Here is a 21654-nt window from a genome sequence, read left to right on the forward strand (position 1 = left end):
TCCAACCGTGTGTACGGGGCATTAGGGCTAGAATTAGAATAGGGTTAGCATTAAGGCTAGTGTTAGAGTTAGAATTAGAATAGTGTTAGGGTTTACGTTTAGGGTTAGAGTTAGAATCGGGGTTAAGCTCGGGTTAGAGTTAGGTTTAGGGCTAGAGTAACAGTCAGAGTTAGGGTTCGGGTTAGAGTTGGAATAGGGTTAGGGTTAGAGTTATGGTTAGATTTAGAATAACATTAGGGTTAGAGTTAGGGTTAGATGTCCACTTTCTGCCCCCTTCCCTTCTCCTTTTCTTTATCAAATATTGGGGATGGAGTCCTGTGTACTGGATGGTCACAGCTCATATAAAGTCCCATTTGTTCTTGTTTTTATTTTTATTTTTTTTAAACGAATTAGGGTTCGAGTTAGGCTCGGTTCACACAGGTGCGACTGCGATCCGACTTCAGGTCGCCCCTAGTCGCCTCAGGTTGGACAACATTTAAAAATCTATGTAAGTGAATGAGAGCTGTCTTAATGCACACTACTGAAGTCGCTCCGACTTCAAAAGAAGTTCCTGTACTACTTCAATCCGACTTGTAGGCGACTGGTACCCATTGATTTCAATGGAGGTCGCCTCCAAGTCGGATCTCTGTCTATACGGAGGAGACTTTGACAGAATTATTAGCTCTGAGAGGGGAACTCCACGCCAAATTTCTGAAAAAAATTTGGCGTGGGTTCCCCCTCCGAGAGCATACCAGGCCCTTAGGTCTGGTATGGATTCCAAGGGGAACCCCCTATGCCGAAAAAACGGCGTGGGGGTCCCCCCAGATCCACACCAGACCCTTATCTGAGCACGCTACCCGGCCGGCTAGGAAAGGGGGTGGAGAACGAGCGGGCGGCCCCCCTCCTGAGCCGTACCAGGCCACGTGCCCTCAACATGGGGGGTGCCTTGGGGGGGGCGTGCGGCCCCCCCACCCCAAAGCACCTTGTCCCCATGTTGATGAGGACAAGGGCCTCTTCCCGACAACCCTGGCCGTTGGTTGTCGGGGTCTGCGGGCGGGGGCTTATCGGAATCCGGGAGCCCCCTTTAATAAGGGGGCCTCCGGATACCGGCCCCCCACCCTATGTGAATGAGTATGGGGTACAATGTACCCCTACCCATTCACCTGTAAAATAAAGTACAAAAAAAACACAACACGCAAGATAAAATAGTTTATTGCACAGCTCCGGGGGTCTTCCGTCTTCGGGGGTCTTCTTGCCGGACTCCTCTGCTATCTTCTTATAGCTCTTTTGCTAGCGGAGGAGCCCGGCATTCTTCATCGTCGCCACGGCCTCTTCTTCCGACTTCGGGGGTCTTGTCCCCCTCTTCGGTTCTTCTGCCGGGCCACCGCGCCTTCTTATAGCTCTTTTACAGGCGGTGGCCCGGTCTTCTGTCCTTCTTCTCCTGCAGATGTTGACTCAACGCTCTCTCCGGCCGTAATGCCAGGGACGCGCTGCGCGGCGACTTATATAGGGACAAGGGGCGGGGTCATCGGTTGATGTCACATGGGTTGATGTCATATGGCGACAGTGACATCGTAAGGGGGAGGGGGTCACCATGTGACATCAACCCATGTGACATCAACCGATGACCCCGCCCCTTGTCCCTATATAAGTCGCCGCGCAGCGCGTCCCTGGCATTGCGGCCGGAGAGCGCGTCGAGTAAACATCTGCAGGAGAAGAAGAACGGAAGGCGGCGGCGGCGACAGAAGACCGGGCCACCGCCTGTAAAAGAGCTATAAGAAGGCGCGGTGGCCCGGCAGAAGAACCGAAGAGGGGGACAAGACCCCCGAAGTCGGAAGAAGAGGCCGCGGCGACGAAGAAGAATGCCGGGCTCCTTCGCTAGCAAAAGAGCTATAAGAAGATAGCAGAGGAGTCCGGCGAGAAGACCCCCGGAGCTGTGCAATAAACTATTTTATCTTGTGTGTTGTGTTTTTTTTTGTACTTTATTTTACAGGTGAATGGGTAGGGGTACATTGTACCCCATACTCATTCACATAGGGTGGGGGGCCGGTATCCGGGGGCCCCCTTATTAAGGATTCCGATAAGCCGCCCGCCCGCAGACCCCGACAACCAACGGCCAGGGTTGTCAGGAAGAGGCCCTTGTCCTCATCAACATGGGGACAAGGTGCTTTGGGGTGGGGGGGCTGCACGCCCCCCCTCCCCCAAGGCACCCCCCCATGTTGAGGGCACGCGGCCTGGTACGGCTCAGGAGGGGGGGGGGGCGCCCGCTCGTCCCCACCCCCTTTCCTGGCCGGCCTGGTATCGTGCTCGGATAAGGGTCTGGTGTGGATCTGGGGGGGACCCCCACGCCGTTTTTTCGGCGTAGGGGGTTCCCCTTGGAATCCATACCAGACCTAAGGGCCTGGTATGCTCTCGGAGGGGGAACCCACGCCAAATTTTTTTCAGAAATGTGGCGTGGAGTTCCCACTTCAGAGCTCATTCTCTGATTGGCCACGGCAAAAGTCGCCCGGCCTGGGGCGACTTGTAAGTTGCCCCAGGTCGTGTCTAAAAGTTCGATTTAGAATAGCATTATGGTTAGGGTTAGATTTAGAATAGTGTTAGGGTTAGAGTTAGGGTTTCGATTTAGAATAGTGTTAAGGTTCGATTTAGAATAGCGTTAAGGTTAGAGTTAGGGTTAGATTTAGAATAGCATTAGGGTTAGATTTAGAATAGTATTAGGGTTCGAGTTAGGGTTTGATTTAGAATAGCGTTAGGGTTCGAGTTAGATAAAGAAAAGGAGAAGGGAAGGGGGCAGAAAGTGGACAACGGGACTTTATTTGAAACAATTTACTTAGGGTGAACTAATTCAATCAATATAATATATTAAATTACTAATTTATTGGAAACACATCGAGAGGTAGTAGAGTGGGTATATTAATAATAATAAGATATATAATATACAAAATTAAATAATATAATTAATATAATTGTCGCATAACCCAATACAATTCATGATACGATGATATTAATGAACATGACAAGGTAAACAGTAAACCGACAGTACATTCCAAAGTGTGTATACAGTAATAACCAATAAAATAAATTGATGATTGAAGTAGATCAAACCCATAGTAGAATCATGGCCACTGGGGCATGGCATCCATTGGTAAAGAGCTTGACGCGTTTCGTGGATTGTCTCCACTCCTCAGGAGCAGCTGTATATTGGAACACCTATGATAAATCATATATTATAATAATAATCAATTGTAATTAATTATGCACATAGGCAAAAAGGGGGAGCATAACAATGGTCCTAGCCACTCTTACCTATGGATGACAGATAAAATATGTAGTGAATGGTAATCGTAGTGTACATCAAAAATGCTGGGAGGGGTATGGTAGCCTCCCCCGGGAGCTGGGGTGACATCCTGGATTGGCAAACGGGCCATAGAGATTAGTTGAAAGGTCCTTGTGGATGGGATTCATTCGGCCAAACAGCACTCATAAGAATGAACCCAGAAAAGCTGATGAAAAGTGACAAATAGAGCTATTGTTAGTAGAGTGTGGAATCAGGGGAACTGAATAGATAGATAATGAAAAAGAAAAGGAAGTGAGTGGGGGATTTTCGGATTAAACCGGAATAGTCACCACAAGAGAAGCAGGAAGGATGTGCAAATTGTGCAATGAGGTAAAACCAGAAAAGTGACACACCACCTGCCATCGCTGCGCGTCGACGCCACGCCCACGCGCCGTACGTCCGGCGTAATGGTGTGACGCCGCATGGCGGACGTTGTTTTTCCAAACACGAGGGACGCTGGGCTCCCCTATATGCGCGCTGGTCGCTCAGACGTGGATGCTTCTACCCCCGCGGATCTGGACACAGTTTAGCGTGACGTCGGTGTACATCCTTGGGGGTGCTACGGACCCCTTTTTCTACACTGCTTAGTTTCCACAGTGTGAATTCTGGCTCAATCTGCCCCTACACCTATTTTCACTCCTCTAATAGACACTGTTCTGTGTAATCTCAGGTAAATTTAACTTTGGGGTTAGGCTTTCTGGGTGATTTGTGGTGGTGTGTCACTTTTCTGGTTTTACCTCATTGCACAATTTGCACATCCTTCCTGCTTCTCTTGCGGTGACTATTCTGGTTTAATCCGAAATCCCCCACTCACTTCCTTGCCAATCCAGGATGTCACCCCAGCTCCCGGGGAGGATACCATACCCCTCCCAGCGTTTTTGATGTACACTACGATTACCATTCACTACATATTTTATCTGTCATCCATAGGTATGAGTGGCTAGGACCATTCTTATGCTCCCCCTTTTTGCCTATGTGCATAATCAATTACCATTGATTATTATTATAATATATGATTTATCATAGGTGTTCCAATATACAGCTGCTCCTGATGAGTGGAGACAATCTACGAAACGCGTCGAGCTCTTTACCAATGGATGCCATGCTCCAGTGGCCATGATTCTACTATGGGTTTGATCTACTTCAATCATCAATTTATTTTATTGGTTATTACTGTATACACACTTTGGAATGTACTGTCGGTTTACTGTTTACCTTGTCATGTTCATTAATATCATCGTATCATGAATTGTATTGGGTTATGCAACAATTATATTAATTATATTATTTAATTTGGTATATTATATATCTTATTATTATTAATATACCCACTGTACTACCTCTTGATGTGTTTCCAATAAATTAGTAATTTAATATATTATATTGATTGAATTAGTTCACCCTAAGTAAATTGTTTCATATAAAGTCCCGTTGTCCACTTTCTGCCCCCTTCCCTTCTCCTTTTCTTTATCAAATATTGGGGATGGAGTCCTGTGTACTGGATGGTCACGGCTCATATAAAGTCCCATTTGTTCTTGTTTTTATTTTTATTTTTTCTAAACTAATTAGGGTTCGAGTTAGGGTTTGATTTAGAATAGCGTTAGGGTTCGAGTTAGGGTTCGAGTTAGAATAGCTTTAAGGTTAGAGTTAGGATTAGGGTTAGATTTAGAATAGTGTTAGGGTTAGAGTTAGGGTTTCGATTTAGAATAGTGTTAAGGTTCGATTTAGAATAGCTTTAAGGTTAGAGTTAGGGTTAGATATAGAATAGCATTAGGGTTAGAGTTAGGGTTAGATTTAGAATAGCATTAGGGTTAGATTTAGAATAGCGTTAGAGTTAGAGTTAGGGTTCGATTAAGAATAGCGTTAGGGTTAGATTTAGAATAGCATTAGGGTTCGAGTTAGGGTTCGAGTTAGGGTTCGAGTTAGAATAGCTTTAAGGTTAGAGTTAGGATTAGGGTTAGATTTAGAATAGCGTTAGGGTTAGATTTAAAATAGCATTAGGGTTAGAGTTAGGGTTAGATTTAGAATAGCGTTAGGGTTCGAGTTAGGGTTCGAGTTAGGGTTCGAGTTAGGGTTCGAGTTAGAATAGCTTTAAGGTTAGAGTTAGGATTGGATTTAGAATAGCGTTAGGGTTAGATTTAAAATAGCATTAGGGTTAGAGTTAGGGTTAGATTTAGAATAGTGTGAGGGTTAGAGTTAGGGTTTCGATTTAGAATAGTGTTAAGGTTCGATTTAGAATAGCGTTAAGGTTAGAGTTGGGTTCGAGTTAGGGTTAGATTTAGAATAGCGTTAGGGTTCGAGTTAGGGTTCGAGTTAGGGTTCGAGTTAGGGTTCGAGTTAGAATAGCTTTAAGGTTAGAGTTAGGATTAGATTTAGAATAGCGTTAGGATTAGATTTAAAATAGCATTAGGGTTCACGGCCTTACCACAGGTACGCCAGCCCTCCCCTTGCTTGAAGCTACACAGCCCCGGGTTCTCCCGGCTCCCCCGCGGGACCCCCTGCAGAGCGGGCAGTTAACTGGGGGGGTGGCCAGGGCTGTCCGTCTCCCATCCCCTCTCCTTTGCTTTGGGGGGAGCAGGCCGCTGATCCGCCGCCGCCTATGCTGGATACCCAGTGCTCGGCAGCCTTTCCTCGCCTCCTCCGCACAGCTCCTCACCCCAGTGCGGCCTCCAGTGCCTGCCTCTCCCCTGCGCCCCCGGATCTTATGGAGGACTGCCAGACCCGCTCTGACCCTGTACTTGGTGGGGAAGATGAGACATCCCCCGCGGCGGCGGAGGAGCATCGGGCTGCACAGCCACTGCCCGCCTTGCCCAAAGCACAGAGGCCCCCTCGTTCTCGGGACTCCAGCGCATCCGCAGACCGCACGACCGCTCTCCCCTCCTACGCTCAGGTAGCCCGGGCCTCGGGCCACCCTAAAGGTACGGTCCAGCTGGACCCTTCACCCCGTTCTCCCCATGCTACCTCTTGGGCAGACCCCTGGAAATCACAGCCACTGTGGCCCCCCTCTTCCGTCGGGGGACTTCCACGTGGGGGGACATCCCCCCACTCTCTACCTTCTCCGCTTCCCCTCCAACAGCAAGAGTCCGTTCACCCCTACTGGCGTATTTGCAAACAATACCGACGAAGGATGACTTTAAACTGCTTGTAGCGGAGGTGCAGGCTACCTGCCGCGCTGAAATCCAGACCCTGCACACAGGTCTTAAACACCTAGCTGACCGTGTGGAGATGGCGGAGGAGGATATCCAGGAGACCAAGTTGACGGTCCACCGTGTTCAGGTGGAGACCTTGGACCACCGCCTCCTGCTGCGGGACATGCAACGCCAAGTGGAAGATCTCGATAACAGAGGCCGCAGAAACAACATCCGCGTTCGCGGCCTGCCTGAGATGGAGGGCACTGAGGACCTTCAGACCTCGCTGCAAACATTGTTTAATGAGATGTTAGGGGAAGACCCGGACAAACACATAGAAATGGACAGGGCGCATCGGGCCCTGAGACCCAAGGGTCCGGCCTCCAAGCCAAGGGATGTTATCTGCAGAATCCACTCCTTCCCACTTAAGGAAGATATCATGCGCAAATCCCGCTCCATCCGCGACTTGGCCTTTGACAATTCTCCTGTCCAGCTTTACCCGGACCTTTCCTGGATCACGCTTCAAAAACGCAGGCTGCTACAGCCTCTTCTCCGGGCCCTCCAAGACAGGCATATCCTCTACAGATGGGGCTTTCCCTTTAGCCTGACCGCCAGACACCAGGGAAACTCTGCGACTCTACGATATCCGGAAGACCTGGCCCCCTTTTGCGACACTCTGGACATTCCTGTCCCTCAACTGCCCGACTGGGACTTGGTTGCCTCTCCCCCCTCGATGCCAGTGGTCTGGCAGAAAGTTCCCTCGACCAAGCGACACAGAGGCCTGGACCCCCACCGTGGGTCACCCAAACGTAAATGACGGACACGCCATGTCCAGTGGCCGTCTCCCCTCCGCAGTTTTTTTTTTTCCTTTCTTTTCCCCCCGATTGCCGGAGCTACATTTATTCCTCGTTTTTCTTACCCCGGGCTGGCCTAGGTTGAGTCCAAGGACGGATCGACTCCCGGGTTATTGCCCCCCCCCCGTGGTTTTCCACCTGTTGGTTCCTTTCGTGGAGTGGACTGCTGGTGCCTCCCTAGCCCGCATTTTTGGACTTCCTGGCTGGGGAGTCGTTAAGGAACCGTACAGATCCAGTGTCCCTATAGGACCTCTGGAACTGTCTTTTGATAATGTTTTGTTTTACTTTGTACTCTGTTATTGTTTCTATTCTTTCTCCTCTCTCTAGGTTTTCCCTTTTCCTCGCTTCTTCAGCGCTGCTCTGCCAGTGGTTCTCCCGGTCGCCGGCCCTCCTTGCGTGGTCGCCGCTCCCCCCGAGGCACGGAGGCCTCCAACAAACTCAGATAAGTATGCCCTGCACACCACCCCTGCTTGATCATGGCTAAGATCCTGTCCCTTAACGTGCATGGCCTGAACTCCAACAAGAAGCGGCATTTGGCGCTCAGGGAGTTCCGACAGGCGGGGGCAGATATAGTGATGGTCCAGGAAACGCACTTTAACCGGGGAGATTCCTTTACTTTCGTCTCTAGACACTTCCCTCAGGTCTATCAGGCTTTCAACCCTCGTAAGAGAGCGGGAGTGGCCATACTTTTTCGGCAGGGGGCCCCCTTTACTTCCACCTCCGTACACTTAGACCCTCAGGGTCACTACATTGTCCTCCACGGTATGTGGCGCACACAGGCTTTGACCCTGTGCGTCCTTTATGCCCCTAATGTCCATCAACATCACTTTCTGTCTAGGGTGCTCTCCCGCCTATTTAGGACACCCCCGGGCTTCTAGTGATAGGGGGGGACTTTAACCTTACTCAGTCCGCACTATATGACCGCCTCGCGGTTGACTCCCGGGCACCCCAGGCTAGGGCCCTGAGAGACTCTAAGCTTTTCCGCCAGATCACTAGACGACGGGGTCTTTTTGATGCCTGGCGAGCCCTGCACCCGCAGGACCGCCAGTACACCTTTTACTCTGCTCCCCACGGCACGCACTCATACATTGACCATTTTTTTGTGAACAACACCACACTGAGGGCTGTCCGCTCCGCACATATCCTGCCCATTTCCTGGTCCGATCACGCCCCCATAACCCTAACCCTGGACTTGGACCTCTCCCTTCGTAGGCCTTGTACCTGGAGGCTGAATACTTACCTCCTGCAGCATGCTCCGGCAAGGGCTGAGCTGGAGACTTCACTCCGGCACTACTTTGTTGAGAACGATACCCCAGACGTCTCCCATGCTACCCTGTGGGCTGCCCATAAGGCAGTAATCCAAGGTCGCTGTATTGCCCTGTCCTCGGCCCTGAAGCGGGATGCACAGGCCGCCAGGCTACAGGCCGAAAAACGACTTAAGACCCTTGAAGCTCGTCTTCTGGGATCCCCCTCTGTCTCCACCCTTAGCAAATTGTCCAGACTCGGCAGATACTTCGAGACCTGGCGTTGGGATCAGTGGAAAAGGCATTAATCCGCCTGCGACAACTCTACTACGACAAGGGTAACAAAGCGCAGTCGCTGTTAGCCCGGAAACTGGCGGACCGCACACTGGCCTCTGCGCCGGCCCAAATTAAAGACGGGGGGAGGCCTCCTGACCCATCCCCAAGCGATAGTGGATACGTTCGCTGACTTTTATACAGACTTATACAATAGGCCGGACATTCCCCATAACCCCCCGGCCCCTGGCCTGTCTCATCGTATAACCCAGTACTTAGAAAACTTAGTGCTGCCCCGACTGCAGGACGCGGACCTCCGGGAACTAAACGCCTCTATCACTGAGGAGGAACTCCTAGCAACTGTTAAGGCCCTCCCGACCCATAAGTCTTCGGGACCGGACGGGCTCCCCTACGAGTATTACAAGACATTTCTACCTATCCTGTGCCCACATATGACCAAACTATTTAACTCCTTCCTTCAACAGTCTCCGGTCCCGACCGAGATGCTGGGCTCCTTTATCGCCCTCATCCCTAAACCGGACAAGGATCCGACTTCCTGTGCCAGTTACCGGCCTATCGTCCTACTGAACGCGGACCTAAAAATTTTTACGAAGCTCTTAGCGAATCGTTTAAATGCGATTCTTCCCTCCTTAATACATAAGGATCAAGTGGGCTTTGTCCCTCTGAGACAAGCGGGGGACAATACCAGGAAGGTCATAGATCTCATTGATGTGGCGAATAGGGACAGCCTAGCATCTCTGGTCCTCAGTTTAGACGCCGAGAAGGCGTTTGACCGCCTGAGCTGGCCCTTTATGGAGGCTACCTTGCACCGTATGGGTTTTCGGGGCTCGTTCCTGCGTGCGGTGCAGCACTTCTACACCACTCCCTCCTCACAGGTTAAGACCCCCTTTGCCATGTCCTCGACCTTCTCCATTGCTAATGGCACACGCCAGGGCTGTCCGCTATCTCCTCTCCTTTTTGCACTGTGCGTGGAGCCTCTGGCGGCTGCCATTAGAAGCAATCCCGACATCCGGGGAATTTCGGTTAGGGGCAGGGAATTCAAGATATCGCTTTTCGCAGACGACGTCATCCTCACCCTGACTCAGCCAAGGACTTCACTACCCAACCTCCACTCTGAACTGAGCCGCTACGGGGAGCTATCGGGCTACAAAATAAACACTTCTAAATCGGTGGCCCTCCCACTGAATTTGGCGACGGACGAGATGTCTCACCTGCGCTCCACATTCCCATATAAGTGGGAATGCTCCTCCCTTAAATACCTAGGGGTTTTTCTTACCCCTTCATTCCATACCCTATATCAGGCTAATTTCCCCCCCCCTTTATCGGGAAATTAGGGAACTGATCCACAAATGGAAGTGCATCACATATCACTCCTGGGACGGATCACATCCATTAAAATGGTGATCCTCCCCAAGCTCCTGTATTTGTTTCAGACGCTCCCGATCCCGGTCCCTTATGCACATCTACGCGCTCTTCAGAAGGACTTGTTGAAATTTGTATGGAATTACAAAAAACACCGGGTCCCGGGCTCTGTTATGACGGCTTTACGCTCAGATGGCGGCCTGGCTTTTCCCGATTTGGTTCGATACTATCAGGCCGCCCAGCTGCGGGCCATAGTCTCCTGGTTTCCGCAGCGGTCCTATAACAAGTGGTCGGAGATTGAAAAAATCTGGCTAGCCCCGGTACACCCGAACAGCTTCCTATGGGGCGCGAGCGTCGAGACAGATCCAGGTCGGCTACTAGGGCCGATGGCCCAGCTCCGCCAGCTCTGGCGGAAGCTTTCCCGCGAGCACAGTCTCCATTCGGAGTTCTCCCTAATGACCTCCTTTCTCTGCAACCCGCAGCTGCCGACCAGCCTGACTCATCAGATGTCCTGGCCCTGGGCCTCGTGTAACCTGTTCCATTTAGGGCACCTGGTGGACCCTAGAACAAGAAAGTTGTTGACTTTCTCGGAGCTCCAGGCCAAACACGAGTTCCCCCGGCAGGCGTTTTACAGCTACTTACAAATAAGACATTTCGCACAAGCCAGGGCCCCTCACTTACAGTTCTCCCCGCCTTCCCCATTTGAGCGGATAATTCTGGAAGGCGGACACCGCAGGGGGCTGATTTCGGACATTTACCGCATTCTCAACACGCATCATTTCCAATTGAGAGGTAAACATTTATATATGAAACGCTGGGAGAGGGAACTGGGTGAGGAGCTCCCCCTTGAGGCTTGGCAGGGGGTGTGGCGACAGGCAGCCAAATCGTCTCTTTGTACACTGTACAAAGAGAATTCCTACAAAATCCTCTTTTTCTGGTATCGGACCCCCGACATACTCAACAAAATATACCCCTCTACCTCGGACCGCTGCTGGCGATGTCTGAGGGAGCGGGGCTCCCTGTTCCACATTTACTGGGCCTACCCTTTGATTGCCCCATACTGGCTCTTGACCCGAGGGCTGCTTCAACGTCTATTTGACGTGTCGGTGCCCCACTCCCCTAAATTTTTCCTACTAGGCCTGTCGCAGCCCCCATTGGCCAGGCCGGGCCGGAAGCTCCTTAGACATATCCTGACAGCAGCCCGGTGCCTGATAGCCCTTAATTGGAAAAATTCCTTGCCCCCGTCCATGGAAGCTTTATACTCTAGGATTAAGGATGTCGAACTCATGGAGAGAATGACTGCCAGAGTGAGAGATAGGCTTGAAGAGCATGACTTGGTCTGGGGGAGATGGCGGCTATTGGAGGATTGACGGCGAGCCGGTATGAGTACGGTGATGTGGACCACTGGCGTTCTATTTCTTTTTCCTTCTTTTTCTCTTTTTTTCTCTCTTTTACTCTCTCTGTTTACGATGTTATAGGTCCTGGCTATGTTATGAATCGGGCATTCGAGCCGGACACTAAACCTTGGGTGGCCTTTTGGTTGCTAGCACGGATGGCTGACTTGTCGTGTCTTCCGTCCGGCTGCGTACCCTCGGTCGGATGGCCTAATATTGCTGCACCCCCTAATGCTGTGTTACCTTGCACTGTCTATTTGTACTGGACCCCGTGGATTTCGGGAGCCGTTTCGCTGTATGCCTGTACCGTTATTTTTGTCTTGCGACCACGAAAAATAAAAAAATTGTTATTTGGAAAAAAAAAATAGCATTAGGGTTAAAGTTAGGGTTAGATTTAGAATAGTGTGAGGGTTAGAGTTAGGGTTTTGATTTAGAATAATGTTAAGGTTCGATTTAGAATAGCGTTAAGACCCCTTTCACACCAGGGCGTTTTGCAGGCGCTATAGCGTTAGAAATAGCGCCTGCAAAACGCCCTAAAGAAGCTGCACCATTGTGTGCAGTGTGATCCCCAAGGGCTTTCACACTACAGCGGTGCGCTGGCAGGACGTCAGAAAAAAGTCCTGCCAGCAGCTTCTTTGGAGCGGTGAAGGAGCGGTGTGTTTACCGCTCCTCCACCGCTGCTGCCCATTGAAATCAATGGTGCAGCGCTGTAATGCCGCCGGCAAAACGCCGCTATTGCGGCATATTGCTGGCGGTTTTAACCCTTTCGCGGCCGCTAGCGGGGAGTAAAAGCGCCCCGCTAGCGGCCGAAAATAGCGGCGTTTTACCGCCGATGCAAGGTGCGGTGTGGTGTGAAAGGAGTCTAAGGTTAGAGTTGGGTTAGAGTTAGGGTTAGATTTAGAATAGCATTAGGGTTAGAGTTAGGGTTAGATTTAGAATAGCATTAGGGTTAGAGTTAGGGTTAGATTTAGAATAGCATTAGGGTTAGAGTTAGGGTTAGATTTAGAATAGTGTTAGGGTTAGGATTAGGGTTAGAGTTATGTTTAGGGTTAGAGTAAGAGTCAGAGTTAGGGTTAGAGTTATGTTTAGGGTTAGAGTCAGAGTTAGGGTTAGCGTTAGAATAGGGTTAGCGTTAGGGTTAGAATGGAGTTAGAGTTAGAATTGAGTTAGGGTTAGGGCTAGTGTTAGAGATAGGGTTAGGTTTAGGGTTAGAGTCAGAGTTAGGGTTAAGGTTGTATCCTGCTATGACAAGTGAAGATTGGACCCCTTTTTCTGGTCAGACATTTGCAGTCCATCCAGCCTTTATAACACTATACATTGGGGTCATCTTAAAGCGGAGGTTCCACTTGTTTGTGAGTTTATTAAAAGTCAGCAGCTACAAAAAGTGTTGCTGCTGACTTTTAATAAACAGACACTCGCTTGGTGTCCATCGATCACCCCCCCCCTTCCCCCATAGTCCATCGCTGTGGCTGCCTAAAGCCTCGCTCCTCTCCCCCGCCTCTCCGCGGCACCGGAATTGCAAGTGTGGGTACCCGGCTGTGACAGCTTGCGGCTCCACAGGTGGGGTGCGCACTGGTCATGCGCGAGTCACGCTGCGCTCTCTTAGTGGGCAGGCAATCTTCTGGGACCTGTGACGTGTCCCGGAAGATTGCAGAGAGGGAGGGGGGAGAGGAGGAGTCACCTAGGCGGCGAGAGCAAGGAAGTAGGAGCTGGGAACCTGTCAAAACTAGATACCCGCTCCCCGCCACCCTGCAAAAAAAGGGGGCGAGGAGTGCTTAAAGCAGAAGTTCCACCTTTTGGTGGAACTCCACTTTAAGAAAGGTTGGATGGGCAATTCACTCTTCCTCGGTTTTTGGCAGCATTTGCTGTATATAATCTGCCGCAGATAGTGGGCGGATCTTAAAAAAAACCTACAATTTGCCGAAATTAAATGTCATATTAACATCTCAGACACAGCAGAAGTTATTTTCACATTTTTTCTTGGTGAATCTCCTTTTTCCATTACCCGTCTGATATACGCCGGAGTTTCGCCATCCGCCATACAAACGGTGGGTTTGTCTGCATGGGAAATCCCAATACGATTTACTTTGTTCCCAGACATTTCCTCTGCCCTGTAATTACAGGATCCTCAGAAAACCATAAATTCCTCCACAAGCATAAAGAAGGATTCGATCTCTGCAAGTGGTGTCTTCCCCTGTAATTCACATGTCCCCGCCGTGGCCGCCGCCACCACCGACCCCTAAGTATCCATTGTCACCATGTACATTCCAGCCAATTGCCAGGCTTCTGTGTGATGTGAACGGCCTAAATACAGGTTTTACTCTGCGAAAAAAAAAAAAAACACTTCATTACTGCGGCCGAAGCTTTCATCTCTGGATAAGGGAGGATATGACAGAAGCCAGAATATTTACGGAGAAAATATTTTTTTTTTTGCAAAATTGCTGGTAAATATTTTTACATTGATGTGTAAAATCCCCCGCAGGCAGGATTCCTGGTGACAACACTAATATACCTGTTATGGGGAGTTTGGGTATCGGAGCTTATGGGGCAAATTGAAGCCACTGGATGACTCAGGATACTTTGGGGTCACGGGGCGAATTGGAGCCACTAGATGACTCAGGATATTCCGGGATCATGGAGCGAATTGGAGCCACTAGGTGACTCAGGATATTTTGGGGTCACGGGGTGAATTGGAGCCACTAGATGACTCGGGATATTCCGGGATCACGGAGCGAACTGGAGGCACTAGATGACATGATACTTTGGGGTCACGGGGGAGGGGGGAATTGGAGCCACTAGATGACTCAGGATACTCTGGGATCACGGGGCAAATTGGAGCCACTAGATGACTCAGGATGCTTTGGGGTCACGAGGCGAATTGGAGCCACTAGATGACTCGGCATACTCTGGGGTCATGGTGCAAACTGGAGCCACTAGATGACTCAGGATACTCTGGGGTCATGGGGCGAATTGGAGCCACTAAATGACTCAGGATACTCTGGGGTCATGGGGCGAATTGGAGCCACTAGATGACTCAGGAAATTCTGGAGTCACGGAGCAAACTGTAGCCACTAGATGACTCAGGATACTCTGGGGTCACGTGGTTAATTGGAGCCACTAGATGACTCAGGATACTCTAGGATAATGGGGCGAACTGGAGCCACTAGATGACTCAGGATATTCCGGGATCACGGGGCAAATTGGAGGCTTGAGGCTGGCTCGGTGGGTGCAATGGGGTCATGTGGTGCACAGACTGAACTGGAGTCTCTAGATGACTGAGGATTCCCAGTACAGCACTGGGGTCACAAGGTGCATAGTGTGAACTGGAACATAGAGGACACGGGATACTCCCTGGTGGACGGGAGTCATGGGACACTTTGGAGTCAGTAGATGACATGGGGTGCTCTGGGGTCACGGAACGCACGGGGCACACTAGGGGTCATGGGGTACCTAAAAGGCTTGAGGCTGACTCGGTGGGTGCAATGGGGTCACGGCGTGCTCAGAATGAACTGGAATCAGTAGATCACACAGGCTACTCTCTGGTGCACCGGAGTAGATAGATGACACGAGATGCTCCTGGGGTTCAATGGGGTCAAAGGGTGCATGAAGAGTCAGGGAGTGGCCGGAGGCTGGAGGCTCGGAGGGAAAAGAAAATGCAAGGAATCAGGGAAGGAACTTCAGCAGGGGGACTCTGCTTAAAGGTAGCTTTACTGTCATGCCGATCCATGCATGACCCCTCCCCCCCAGCATTTCCTATCCCTGATACGTGCCTGCTGTACCATGTACTTGTATGAAGACATCTCCTGTTCTCTCTGTATTTTTTCCTTTGTGTAAAATCCCCGGTGTTCCTGCCAGTCGCTCTGCTTTCTTATTAAAAGCTGACCACGCTAAGCAGAAGTCCTTATTTTCTATTCCTTTATTTTGTTCTCTTCAGAAGTCCAAATTTGATTTGATTTCAATTTGAAAAAGATTCGAATTTCGATTTGAAAAAGATTCGAATTCGATTTGAAAAAGATTTGAATTCGACTTGAAAACTATTCGAATTTCGTCCAAAATATTGTTTAAATTAGTTACCGTTCGTTTGTATTTTGGAGATTCGGATACAGCCAAATTTTCGATCAACGTAAAAATGTGTCTCGATTTTCAATTCGGAACGAAACGCACACATGTCGAGTCACATGACAGGAAGTGATGAAAAATCTCTCCAACATATCCTGGCAGGGGGGGGGGAGGGGAATCAGAAGCTCCATCTAATTCTTGTCTCCATTTCCTGTACAGGTGTCACAGGCACAGGAAGGGAGGGAAAAAAAAACTCCAATGGGGTCACAGCCAAAAAAAATAAAAAACGTTGACCAAAATTGGAGAATGTTCAACCAAAACGCAAGGAAAATTTCCTTCAAAAGTTACAGCAGAGACAGCAGACTTCGTTTTATCGCATTATATTTCTGTTTTTTTTTTTTTTTTTATCTCACGTTACGATCGGTTGTAAGGAAATATAACCCCGCGCCGATGACTCATGCGCTATTGTACAGCCGAGGGATTATTGAACGTATATCTTCACCACCATCCTCCCCCACCGAGCTCGTCTCTGAAGGACGCCGGAGAGCGAAAGATTTGACACCTTTTGTAAAAGGAAGATCCTCAGGGGTGTCGGGAGATAAAAATAGTTCTTTTGATTCCCCGATCATTTGCGACGGGTTGGAGGGATGAAAACGCTTATCGCGTATCACACAGGCGAGGCTTCCTGGAATTCTATTGGCTGGGGGAAAACGTAAATCTCTAGGGTGTCTGATTTCAGAAAATAGATCATCTTTGTGTAAGTAACTGTCTGTAATAGTTCCCGGAGAAAAATGGGAGTAGTCCCATCATGCCCCGGGACTGTGACATCATAATTGGCAGGGTCACAGGACGACATCACCCATGACCCCTCCCCATGCCTATATGTCGTTGTGCACCACGCACATGGCATTACAGTGGGAGAGAGAACGTCGAGTCAACATCGTAAGAAGATAAAGAGGGAAGAAGACAACGGAGAAGACCGGGCAACCCTTAGCAAAAGAGCAGAAGATAGCGAAAGGAGCCATGCAGAAGACACCGGAGAGCGTGGAGAAGTCGGAAGAGAACCCTGAAGTCGGAAGAGACACCCGGAGCTGCCTAATAAATTACTTTAAAAATCTGTGTAGTGTGTTTTTTTTTTATTGTCACTCTTTTCACTGGGTGAATCGGTATGGGTATGATGTATCCCATACTCGTTCACATAGGGTGGGGGGCCGGGATCTGGGGGCCCCCTTATTAAAAGGGGCTCCCAGATTCCGATAAGCCCCCCGCCCGCAGACCCCGACAACCAGCGGCCAGGGTTGTTGGGAAGAGGCCCTTGTCTTCATCGACATGGGGACAAGGTGCTTTGGGGTGGGGGGTTGCAGGGCCCCCCTGCCCCAAAGCACAACCCCCCCCCATGTTGAGGGCATGTGGCTTGGTATGGTCCAGGAGAAGGGGGCGCTCGCTCGCCCCCCTTTCCTGACCTGCCGTGCTGAGCACTCTGATAAGGGTCTGGTATGGATCTTGGGGGGCCCACACCGTTTTTTTTTTTTTTTTGGTGTGGGGGTTCCTCTTAAGATCCATACCAGGCTGAAGGGCTTGATATCGTCCTGGTGGGGAGTGGGGGGGCGCAAATAATTTTTTACATTTTAGCTGGGTTCCCCCCTCAAGATTCTCAGCACACAAGTCGCACCGCAAGTCGGATCCCCTTGATCCGACTTCTGGTGCGACTTCTATTCAAATCAATGGACTCTCATAGGGAACCAACCATTCTGAATAGAGACAGAGACACAGCGTTAAGCCTCGTCAAAACGCCTTTAACACCTTTTGCCGGCATCTGACGTTTTTACAGCTTTAGCGCTGAAGCCTCAGAACGCGCTGGTCCTGGGGTTTTTTTTTTTGCAGATTAAAAAACAGCTATGCCATTTAGAGCTCAAAAACGCTATGATGGGCATGAGGCCATAGGCCAACATGGAAAGGCGTTTTTTAAGCTGCAAAAAACACTCAAAAAAGCGGCTGTTAAAACGTCCATGGGCATGAGGCCTAAGAAACATTTTGAGATTTAATCGCCCTCAGGATGCGATTCCAAACCCCCCCCATTAACTCCGCCCCCCACATCATTCACCCCGACTTTCACAACATTCACCTTGCATTCTGCACCAGCCACGTTCATTCCCCCCCCCCCCCCCCCACCTTCATCCAATCCATCCCTCACTCCACCCCTCTGTGTCTGCCGACCTCCAGCCGCACATCTGCCACGCCAAGGAGGAGGGGTTGGCACCACCATACATGCTGGTGCAGCACCCTCCACTGCCTTCACTACACTAGGAGAAACACAATAGATGCAGGCACAGATTTGACACTGACACTGACTGGGGAACCACAGACTGAGGGGACACTGACCCCACAGACGGCCTCACAGATTCTAACGGGACAGAGATACTAGATTCCAGACAGAAGAATTCCTCCACTAGCTCTGGCTTATTGTGCAAAGCCTCAGAGCAATGGCTATCAGGGTCACCAACCTCATCAGATAGGTTACTTTTAATAATGTTACAATCCCTCACCAGATGCCCCAGTTCTTGACACAAAGAGCACTTCTGTTCTGGACAGGAAGAGGAGAGATGTCCCTTGACTCCACATTTATGGCACAGCTTTGGTTGACCAGGGTAAAAGACGGTAATCCTATCTCTACCAATAAAAGGCAGAGGAGGGCAAATGCTGGACCACATTCTCATACACACTCAACCTCATTGACACCGACCACCCACCCGTCCAGATTCCTCTATCATCCACAATCTTTTTTAGCGGGCACAAAGTTTCACCAAACCAGACCCATAAATCCTCGAGGGGTATAGATTAATTCCTTGTCAGGATAGTCACATTTTTTATCAAGGGCTGTTGTGAGATTACTTTGGGGACAAGCCCCTTCCAGTCCGGCTGGCCCCCATATACATGCTCAAACCGCTCCCAAAACAGATCTGGAGATTCTGGATGCACAAATGAGAAATCATATTCATAGGAACCAGCCGGACTGATAAGAGCAAAAATATCCTCCGCCTTAAATCCCATGGCTAGGATCTTATCCGCAACCACCCTCCTGATAGGTGGAATACCTCCTCCTTCCCACCTGAGCTGTACCACATTCCTGCATTTAATAGAAGAAGGTGCGTTAGGTGGAAGTCACACAACTGGCCCCTTCCACCAGCAGCATGACTTTGTCCCAACACAGCCTCAGCATAATAATTCCTAACTGGGACAGATGACACATTAACTGAATGTGTAGGAACCTCTGAAATCTGGCTTGGCAAATTACCAACCACTTGATCCTCCCTCCTCCCCTCCAGCACAACAGTCCCGTTCATCATAGTCCCAGAAGTACCACAGTTACTAGCAGTCCCGTCATCAAGTAAAGTCTTCTATTTAGAAAAAACACCAGCTGTTTCAGCGTTCATACGGCCCTCTTGCGCTTCAATTTCAATGTTCATGCGGCATTCCTGCTCTGCACTGTTAGTGTCCATGTGGGACTCCTCACAGCCAGCAGAAACGTCTCTGTCTGGATACACGCCATCTCCTCCTGCATTCCCTGCTGATTGCAAGGATCTGTTGGCAGGTGCAATCTCAGAAAAGTCCTCCACACACTGAACGAGATTTTCAGCAAGCACTCCTTTACCAAGATATTCATCTGATGAGTCGGTGCCACCCAAGCGAGATTCTATTTCTGTTATGGTCAACCTTAACCTCCTCCTGAGATGACCCAGGTCACTGGGGAGGGAGGAGGGCAGATACTGACTCAGACACGACAGATCCTGAGATAGGGGTAGTACTGGGGCCATACTGTCACCGTTGCTCTGGTATCCACCCACTGGCGAGAGGTGACCAACTTCTCCTGCTTTTTCAATGCCTTTTCCAGAGACTTCAGCTTGGAGGAGTCTTCCCTCTAACGCCGCGTACATACGATCGTACATTCCGACAACAAAATCCCATGTTTTTTTCCCCCATTGGATGTTGCCTCAAATTTATCTTGCATACACACGGTCGCACAAAAGGAGAAACTTCCTTTGAGGAAATTCCAAACCTCAAGAACGCGGTCACGTACAACACGTACGACGAGCCAAGAAAAGCTCAATAGCCAGTGCTGCTCTACTGCTTGATTCAGAGTATGCGTGGCACTTTGTGCGACGGAATTGCCTACACACAATCGGAATGTCCGACCACGGATTTTGTTGTGGGAAAATTTGAGAGCCAGATCTCAAATTTTGTGCGACGGAAATTTCCGATGAAAACTGTCCGACGGGAGCCTACACGCGGTCGGAATTTCCGGCAGCAAGCTCAGATTGCACATTTGTCATCGGAAAGTTCGACCGCGTGTACGCGGCATTGTTGTTTCCAGACTTACTATGCAGGAATATCTTTTTCCTGAGATCTGCCTTCATGGCATTGTCTACACATGATCAGAATGTCCGACGGCGGATTTTGTTGTCGGAAAATTTGAGAACCAGATCTCAAATCTTGTGCGACGGAAATTCCGATGGAAACTGTCCAACGGAAGCCTACACGTGGTCGGAATTTCCGACAACAAGCTCCGATTGCACATTTGCCATCAGAAAGTGTGAGTGGCATTACTTTTTCCAGACTTACTATGCAGGGATTTCTTTTTCCTGAGATCTGCTTTCATGGCAGCAAGTTTCTGTTCCTCCTTAGCAACGCAGAGAATTCTGTTCACCACTTTAGCCTGGAAGACTGGTAAGGACTCCTCTTGCATAGGGACAGGCCCAGGATCCATTGCAGCTTGAGCACGTGGCCTCAGTGCCTCTGGAGAGCCTCCACCTTCATCTCCCCTCCCACTCACTTCATTATGGTTGGGGGGGGGGGGCCTGCAGGACAGGCCCAGGGTTGATGTTTCCTCCAGTTGAGACCAAAGCAGAGTGAGCCAGCACCTTTGCAAAACAGCACCACCTGGTGGAGAAGCTCCTCTGGTGCAGAGACTGATGTGACTGGCTCAGTGATCTCTGTACAGGGCTGCGGTATATGTCAGAGCTATATAAAATGTATAATAATAGTGTGTGACTGTGGAGTACACGGATAGCAGCTCGTATTTTCTGTATTAATAATGCGTAGCGGGATCCCTCCCAGCCTCCCATAAATTAGAGATGGTTATGACGGTATTACACGGCGTTCCCGGGCGGGTAATTGCTGCTTAATGGGTTTTGCTCTTCAATTTTATTGCGCTGTGAGGAGAAAGTATTAGCGCCCCCCCCCCCCCCCCTCCTCACTGCCGATCTGCGATTTGTGTGAATCCCCCCACTGGCAATTATCCGGCTGAGAGGGGCTCTGTACGAAGGGGGCGCGTTGGGTGGGAAATCGGGGGTGGTGGGGAGGGGGGATAACACTCTTGCGTTTAATCTTTCGGCTCAGAGGATTCGTAACAACCTGAACTGAAAAATCAATCTCGCTAATGGAGTTTGCCGGAGAAACTTGTCAGCGATTATTAATGGAGACGTGTAAACCTTCTGTCTTTCCAGTGACGCATCCTGGCGGCGGACCGTCCCGAGCGATTCTGAATTCATTTACGGGAATCCACCGACTCGCGTTAAAGAGATCCAGCCGTGACATTGGCTCCCTGTGCTTTGGTTACCTTGGGGCGGGATATGTGACTGCAGCTGGGAATTGATTTGTGGTGCAAAATGTTCACTGAAGGCCCCATTCAAACCACGGCGTTCCAGAATTCGCCGCAATTCTGCCCACGATCCTGAATCGCTGCAAAATGCGGGACGACGCGTTTGCAATCCCAGTTACTTTCAACGCCCCCCCCACCCCATCGCGACGCGATTTTGTAAAGTTGAGCAAACAAGATCACGGGATGCCCTTCGCCCAAAGGCTCCTTTCTGATCTACGGCCAGAATTGCTGCGATTCCACCCAAGATTTGAAGTCGCCGCGGTTCTGCCCGCGATTCGAAATCGCAAGAAATCACGGGACGCTTATGCAATGCTGTTACTTCTTAACAGCGCCATAATCGCGGT

The sequence above is a fragment of the Lithobates pipiens genome, unplaced genomic scaffold (genome assembly GCF_037356315.1).
Source record: "Lithobates pipiens isolate NorthernLeopardFrog02 unplaced genomic scaffold, aLitPip1_a1.2 Scaffold_30, whole genome shotgun sequence".
In the NCBI taxonomy this organism is placed as follows: Eukaryota; Metazoa; Chordata; class Amphibia; order Anura; family Ranidae; genus Lithobates; species Lithobates pipiens.